This window comes from Triticum dicoccoides, chromosome 6B, assembly GCF_002162155.2.
Source record: "Triticum dicoccoides isolate Atlit2015 ecotype Zavitan chromosome 6B, WEW_v2.0, whole genome shotgun sequence".
NCBI classification, from domain to species: domain Eukaryota; kingdom Viridiplantae; phylum Streptophyta; class Magnoliopsida; order Poales; family Poaceae; genus Triticum; species Triticum dicoccoides.
This window is the reverse complement of record NC_041391.1, coordinates 138,181,060-138,189,782: the sequence shown is the minus strand read 5'-3', so window position 1 is coordinate 138,189,782 and position 8,723 is coordinate 138,181,060. Positions and strand designations below refer to the sequence as shown.

At 42.5% G+C, this 8,723-nt stretch overlaps 1 long non-coding RNA gene across 1 annotated transcript; it reads right to left on the bottom strand.

Annotated features, from left to right (window-relative positions):
- Positions 1-820: 820 nt before the first annotated feature.
- On the bottom strand, positions 821-1,417 carry LOC119321775. Its single transcript, XR_005155197.1, has 3 exons — positions 1,347-1,417; positions 1,012-1,096; positions 821-936 (listed from the first exon to the last, which is right to left on the bottom strand). It is a non-coding gene; the product is annotated as an uncharacterized LOC119321775 (long non-coding RNA).
- Positions 1,418-8,723: the final 7,306 nt, after the last annotated feature.

The following is an 8,723-nucleotide window of genomic DNA, read 5'->3' as shown; positions in this document are numbered from 1 at the left end:
AATCAATAACGATTTTGGTATGCCTATGTGTGTACCTGCGCATCATGACAAGACATACTTTGCCATCCATGGGAACGAGGCTGAAACTGTACACGCCGGCCTTGGACAAGGATATCGAACTGTTGACCGGTGGTAGGGGAAGGAAGAACTATGCGGAGAGGCGCTAAAGGGGTGCTCTCCCTCACAACTATTCCATGGCCGACCGCCACAGCGAGCCGACCATCATAGATCACAAATGCAGGGACCCCTTGACTGACACGTCGACCATGCCTCAACCGGCCAGCATCGGCGCATTGCCACCACACTCATTTCTGCTCTTCCTCCTCTCTTTCATGGCTGGCACAAGGGGATGGGATGAGACGGACGGGAGGCAACCCTTCTCTCTTTCAAGCGGGTCATGGAGCTGCATTTTTACATGAGATTACATGGAGCTAATGTAGTGATCAATTATGAACTGTTTATTCGGTACAACTTATCTCCAGAGAGTAACTGCCACATACGGCATGAAATGAAAAACAATTGAAGCACAACTCAAAATATGGTTAAGCAAAGCCTGGGACGAACCTTGGTGCCAATACATAAATTATTTCAGTAAGCAAATGTAGATAAGAATAAACAACCAGTACTATAAATATCAAGGACCTACACAGTAACACATGCAATGGCTCTAGGGCACTACAATTGCATGCCTTTTGCTCCAGGTCAACAAAAAGTTGAAATTTTCTTAATACAATTAAAATTATGTGGCAAATTGCTGAGCTAATTCAAATCTGATGAAGTAAGATCAATTTATTAAATCAATGAACAGCATCAAGTGTTACTTACAGGGGCTGGACACTCGTAATCGATACCAGCAGAATTGATTCTTTTGCGACACTTCTCATCCCGCTTTACAATTCCTTCAAGCATCCTCTAGTGCTCTTCTACTATTTTATCCTAGTAACACAAAACAACTTATATTAATCTACAGCATAAAATTTTGCATTCCAGCTGTAGTTAGCAATAGATTACCTTACTAAGCCTCTTCCTGTTCAATTGCTACCCGGTCAATTGGTACAAATCCCTTCCGCACACCTTTCCATCTAGAAGAGATACACTATACGGACATTGTAGATCATAAGAATTATGTTCTCATTTTAATCAAAACGCAAATAACAGTAACTATGTACAACTATATGTTACAAAGTACATGGAAAGAAAACTGTAGTGTTGTGAGTTACTGCAACCTCCGTATAAAGTACAAAAAAAGAACAAGGATTCAAGAACAAATACAGGCACATAAATGAAATTTAACACAAGGAGCTTGCAAGTTCTTGCAAGAGCTTACCACCAATTCTTAAGCTTACCGGCTGTTTGGCCCACCTAAACTGGATGTTCCATTATGGAAATCGAGTAGCAGAGGCGAACATCTACAATGTTATAAATGAAAATGAACTAATCAAGTATTCATACAGATCAAATCTAAGAAGCTGGCAAAAGCTTACTGCTAGGAAACAATACAGTGCTACTCATCTTGATTTGACAAATTACGACAAAACCTTTTTTGCAAAAGTTATCTTAATTTATTGGTAAGTAGTGCTGCCAAGTTTGGTTTGATTTGGAACTTGATGTCGTACCAACTAAGAGTATTGTCATCAGAGATGTTCAGAGACATACCAGAAGATGAACTTTGGGTAGATGTTAGTCTCAAGGAATTGTATGTGGGTTGGTCTGCCAATCATGGTCTTGAGATTCCGTCCATGGGGCAGATTAGTCGAAATTAACGCCACACCTTATGAATACATGGGTTTTAGATGATGGTACATGGATATGATCCCAATAATTAATATCTCTATTTCAAAATAAGGCGAATTAGTTTTCCGAAAGTTAATTTCAAGGGATAGCAGAAACAAGTGCTCGAAGCAAACATTACAAAGAGGTCATGATATACGAAAAACGATATGTACATTACAATAAATCGCCATACTCCATATACAAATAAAATTAGTTTTAAGTAATTGGACATCCATTATGAGATGCTAAGATTTGAATCATTAACTATGCAATTTAGTGGGAATTTGGCGTATCAAATCGCCCTTGTGCTCCACCTACTCGCTCCACAAAGAGAAAGTTGTACACACATATAGAAAGAAACATGTAAATTTTGGTATTGATTTGTGCATGCTCGAACGACTTCTACCACACATGTAGAGGATTTAGAGAAAGAAGCACCGAGAGATTGAGCATCGTGGACTTCTACCACACACACAGGCCAGCCTCATTGTTGAAAGCATATGTCCCAATTCAGAGGAAAGTGAATGGTTGGCTGTGTACCTGGCTCCGTCACTGTTGAGGTCATGGGGCCAGATGCTGGTTGACTTGTGTGCACCCTTAAGCCTCAGCACCTCAGCACATATGTCATCGGTACTCCTATACTCAAATGGATGCTTCACACCTGCACCGACAAACCATCCCACTTCATCACCAACCCGAACACATCAAAGCTGGCAATTCACCGACAAATCCACATAGCCACAGCATCACTACTCAAAGTGAATACCATTAAACAACAAGCGGCAAGATGTGGAATTCATGGTAGCACATCTTCTTCTTTTTCGAGAGAGCCCGGCGAACACAACAAGCCGTAACCACATACCTGATGCCTTCTATTCCACTCCTTCTGTTCTAGAGATGCACGCCCAATGCTGACGTGACCTATCAATTGGGCACTTTTTAAACTTTAGCAAACCTTTTGATGGTCCTCACGTACAGCGAGAGATGATTGTGCATTATACATCTGATATACGAAATAAAAGGTGTCACTTACTTTGAGGGATGATCGCGTATTAATTTAATATTTACATATGATGGAATAAGCACATAATGTAGCGGCAATGTTTGTCTCTCCTTATTATTTGGCCACAACAAAGATAGCGTTTTTGTGACAGCAAGAAACATAAATAGGAACACCTACAATGTATATATGAGAAAGTCAAATTAAAACAAACACATGATTATAAAAGCACGTAGAGAGGTAGAACTGCATCATGGACCTGCAATTGAAGAGCACGTAGGTGTATCAAGTAACAACTCTTAACCAAAACTGGAAATAAATAAATAATAAATACAATCTATACCAGGCCTCGCAATGTCATAATCATTGTTTAAACGGCATACACATTGTCTGTACAAAAAAGAGCTAGAACAAAAATTAAAATCTGAAACAAAATTCAAAACCGAAACCTTTGTATGGCAGGCAATGAATAAGTTATAAAGCAAGATCTAGCAAGCAATCTGGCTATACATGTACAGTTTAATATCAAGTGGTTGAGTTAGGAAGATCTAGCCAGCAATCTAGTCCCTGCACGTGAACTGGGATGAGGATAAAAAGGAAAAGGAGGGAGTGTCACTCTTTACATGAACATATCAACCAACCTCAGATCCCGGCCAGCCCCAGCAAGCCCTCGCCAGGAACGCACACGGGCCCCGCCGCTCGGTCCCCAGCCCGCACGGCCACACAAGACTCCCGCACTGGCGGCAGCCCGAGGGGCCTCCAAGCCGATGCGCGATCCGGCACGGAGGAGGGGCTGGCCCCGAGGAGCGGGGACCCGGCGAGTCAGTCCATCGGTCAGAAAAGACAGTATAAGAAGGTCCCTACCCCCTAGCCTCAGAGATGTAAATTGTGAGCGGCACCACGGATAAGCGCAGCTAAATATGGGGTAGACCAAAAAACCATAAATTTCTAACACTGATAAAAGGGGGTGTTTTGCCTTTGGCACCGTGATAGAACCACTGGCCCATTTTCCCTAAGTAAATCAACAGTACTATTCAATTTCCACACATCAAGCGAAAGTAGCACCAGGATTTTCCTCACCTGATGATTGCCATACTGTACAGCAAGGCGAGCATCTCGTCCGACTCCAGCTTATCATCTGAAGCCACTCCAGTTCTAGAGGAAAATTTTCTATCACATATATAACTTCGTCCCAAATCAATCCACACGCAATAGAAAAAGGTTGGAACTGTGCATCCAAACAACGTACCGGAAGAAGGGATCCCGCAGCCTTATCTCGAAGAGGGCCGCAGTGACCTCCACGGGGATCGGGAGGCAGCCGCTGCTCCGCCACGCCGCGGTCTGCACCAATGAAACAGTCAGAGATTTCTCACCATTCACCTGATACCTTTTTTTGGGGGGGAGGGGATTAGGCCCACGCATGGCCGCCGCGAGGATGGCGACTACTGCAACCTCGAAGAAGAAGAAGAGGGGAAGCTTCTTTGTCGTCGTCGTTTGGTTTGGGTGGCTGATCGATCCTCGAACAATTTTAGGCGTGCTTGAAAATCTTTTTGTGGCTGCGTTGACTCGCTTGGCCGCCGGATTGAGTCGTGCCATTTGGAGGCTCACTCGTTTGGCATAGGCATGTGTTTGATCGGATCACCCAATCCAATGGTTTACTTAACTTACGACTGTACGAGGACTGCTGTATCTTGACAGTGACTTTGGATCTTGTTGAGCTAATTCCAGACTCCACCCGCAGATGCAGATTCAGACTCCGCCCAGCTCGACCACGACACCAGTTTCCGGGCGGCGGCCGGTGGACGTCGCCTACATCTTCCGCCGCCACCATAGCCAAGCGGCGCCCTTCATCATGGCCGCTGTTTGGGGAGGGACGCGGTCCCGGTCGACGCGATCATCGGCCACAGACCGCGAGACGGGTGCGGCGGCGTGATTCGGACTGGGGACGGCGGCGCAGGCGCGGCGGCGGCCGGATTCGGACAACGGAGTCGATACGGGGTACGGCGGCGCAGGCACGGTGGCGGCGGGTGGCGCACGGCGGGGCGGAGCAAGAGGTGGCGGCGAGATGGATGTCGAGGTGGGATCGAGGAGGCAAGGTCGTGCGGGACTGCGGGGTGGCGGCGGAGAACGATCTGCTGTGGGGACGAGACATCGATCGTACGGTTTTTTTGGCGCGGGTTTTTTTTTCGCGGGAGGAGGATGACGAAAAAAATCAGAGGTGGAAGAATGACGAAAAAAACCAGCAAAAATAAATCGCGCAGACTATTCACCAAGTCGTCCATTAGGAGTAGAGATCCACTAACATTGTATTCCAGGACATTTTTGGAATTTCAAGAAAAAAAATCAAAATCAGCAACCATTTTTTTGAATGGGTGACTATTTTTTGAAACTCCTGAACATTTTCTGAATTTTGGGAACAATTTTTGAAATTCATGAACATATTTTAAATCGGTTCATATTTTTTGAAAATTTTAAGCATGTTATGAATTGGCAAACCTTTTTGAAAATTAAATAATATTTTTTAGTTCGTGAACAATTTTATGTTCATACAACATTGTTTAAGATGAAGGAAAAAACTGTACCATAAACATATTTCAAACCTATGAACATTTTTTAAAATTCGAAACAATTTTTAAATTATTGACATTATTTGAACTTTTGGACATTTTCACAAATTTGGAAGGGTTTTAAAATTCGTGACAAGTTTTAAATCCAGAACTTTTTTTGAAATCTCAAACTTTTTTAAATCCAGAACTTTCTTTGAAATCTCAAACTTCCAAGTCGCGCGTGGCGGGGGATGTGCAGTTACCTCGATTTTCACAGCGTGGGGCGTGGAATATGAGCTCCCGTCCGGGGCGGCTCCGCGTTTTCTTAGTTTTTCTTAGACTAGCGTTTTTTTGGCTGTGTTTTGGTCGTTGAGCTAGGGGATGGTTCGGGGCTCGCCTAAGGCAGGTTTATAGCCAGGTGGAATGCAAAGGCTATATCTCGCTTATAGCGAGTGTTCCTTCGGTCTCGCTTGAAGCGTCAAGAGTTGCAGGCAGGCCAATTCACGCATATTTAATAGAAATAGACTAGGGGAAAAGGAACGTGCCAGGATTCATCCCGGGATCTCCTGGTTGCAGTGTAGCGCTTGCCACTGGGTCATCCAGTTCGTGTTAATTAGTAGGTCGTGACCTTGTTAAAGAAAACGGAAATGTTAACGCTCACACGTGTGGGCGTTTGCACATCGCCCACACGCCTCCATCATCACTCATTTTGGCATGTATGAATAGATGACATCAGCAGAATTTTTTTTGGTTTTCGGCTTAAAAATGTTGTATCTCCTAAATAAAAAAGCGAACTAAAAATCCGTTTTCATCATTAAATTCGTCTCGACGAGATCTTCGAAACTAGACCCCATGTTGATATGTTTCAACGATTTTTTTTCCAGAAGTTGCCATGATGTTTACACTGCAGTTGCCATAGGGCTTAAACTAAAGTTGCCATGTGGCAATTTTAGTTTGTAGATCATGGCAATTTTAGTATTTTGATGATGGCAACTCCAGTACTTTGACCATGAAAATTATTTTTTATATGAACCATGGCAATTTTACGTGCATGTATCATGGCAATTTTAGTTTATGGTTCATGGCAAGTCTAGTTTCTTAATTCCTCGTTTTATAAATGTCAAAATTTACTTTCAAATGTAGAAGAAAATAGCTGAAACATATCATGGCAACTTTAGTGTAAACATCATCGCAATTCATATGCAATAGACATGGCAACTTTTAATCCAATTTTTTTTTCATCAAAACATATTAACATGGGATCTAGCTTCGAAGATCTCATCGTGAGGGATTTAATGGTGAAAATGGATTTTCAATCAGATTTTTCATTTAAGAGATAAACTATTTTAAAAACTGAAAATCCAAAAAGATTCCTGCATGCATGCATGCGATGATGTGGCAATCTGTTTACATTAGAGACGTGTGATGCGTCTCCCTTCCTGCCACACGTATGACAGTTAGCGCGACCCAAAGAAAAAGTGCAGATTTTCCACTCTTTTCTGGGTTTTTTTGTTTTTATTTTCTTCACTGCTTTTTCTTTGTGTTATTTCTCTATTTTGACAGATTTTCTTTCTTTCTTTTTTTCTTTAGTTTTCATTGTTTATTTTTGTTTTCACTAGCATTTTCCTTTTCTCTCTTTTTATTCATTTCTCTTTGGTTTTGCTTATTTTTTTCTTGTTTTCATTGGTTTTTCTTACATTTGCTGTCAACTTTTATTGTTTTTCTATAAACATTTTTTAATATATCTAACACATTTTTTATTACAATTTTAATTATTTTCAGATACAAGATTAGCTTTTATTTCAATACATGGCGAACAGTTTTTCTACACACAACTAACATTTTTGAAATGTTTGATTAACATTTTTGAAATGCCAGATTAACATTTTTTAATTCATGGTCACCATTTTTTTATTTTCAAATCCTTGATTAACATTTTTAAATACAAGTTCAACATTTTCTCTTTTACATGTTTTTCTTAAATGCTTTATTAATATTTTTCAAATACTTGATTGTTTTGCCCTTTCTTCATGGCCCTAGCCTTTAATCTCAGATTGTTTTGCCTGTTTTTTTTTTCCTTTCAACCCATGAGATTGAAACAGGATCCATGTTTGGCCATCATCATGGTATTGGCTCTGATGAGGACCCGGAATTGTTCTTCGCGACCTCACAATGTTTCCCTGTAAATCGTGGCATTAAATGGCACCGATCACCCTGCAAAAAAAAAATGGCATCAATCATGATAATTAAAATACAATAATTTCCTTTTATTCGAGTGCTCTCCATGTGGTAGGAATAAAGTGGGAATGTTTTTTATGCTATTGAGTTCAAGCTTTCTAATTCTGGTGTTTTCCTTTTTTTTCTAGAGAGAATTCCTTATTTGGCCCTTTCTTAAAATTTGCTTCCCTATTTGGCCCAAAATAAAATTTTCTCCCCTATTTGACACATAAAGTAAATTTTGTTCCTTATACGACACTTCCGTCATTTTTAGTCAATAACGGGGTTAAATCTGAGATGAAAAGACCATTTTGCCCCTAGTGCATTATGTAACAATCCTGGATGTAGTAAAAGAAGCAATCAGTTCACCCATGTTTTAGGGTTAAACAGATGCTGCCCATGTATATGTATACTTCAATATTTTGTTCCTTAGGTAAACTGATCTGTACGTGTAAAAGTCGTACAAAACATTCATAATACTAGTGAGTGCAACAGTAGAGAGACGGCTCACGACGCTGAGGCCGTGACGCGATCGGCAATCTGGGCGATGTGTGTGCGAGCTGCGGCCGTGACGCCTTTGAGGATCGGCAATCTGGGAGATGTGTGGAATAGGTAATTGGTGGAGGGCAGCGCATGTGGCGGGTAGAGGAGATTGACACAGGTCTCAACACGGGTACGTACCTTGTGATGAAACGTAGCTTGAAGTACGGCCGAGTACTTTCCGGCAAGATGCACCTACAAGCTAACCGCAGCTGATTACTTTCCGGCCGCGGAACGAGAGGCGTACAAGCAGTACGTAACCAGCTGGATTGATTTGCACTAATGCAGTTGCACGTACGTACTACTAGTCGCCGGTTAGTAGATCGACGATGGCACAACTCAGAGACACATGCACGCGAGGAACAGGAAACGCCAACTGATCGCCACGGGAGTTTGTGGCTCCTTTTAATCTCTCTTCGTATACATGCGCAGCATCCGTTGAACGTCCCAAAAGCATGGGTGATAGACCTGGCTTAAGAAAGCTCTCGGTTGCCCGGATGGCTCCTCTCTCCTCCCTCCCTCCCCTCCCTCCCTCCCCTCTTCCTCGCCTCGGTAGATCTGCCCCCCGCCCTTCCCCGGTGGCTGGTGTCCGGTCGCCCTCCTCTCCGCGTGCAGCTGCTCTCCCCCTCTCCCCCCTGTCTCCCCGC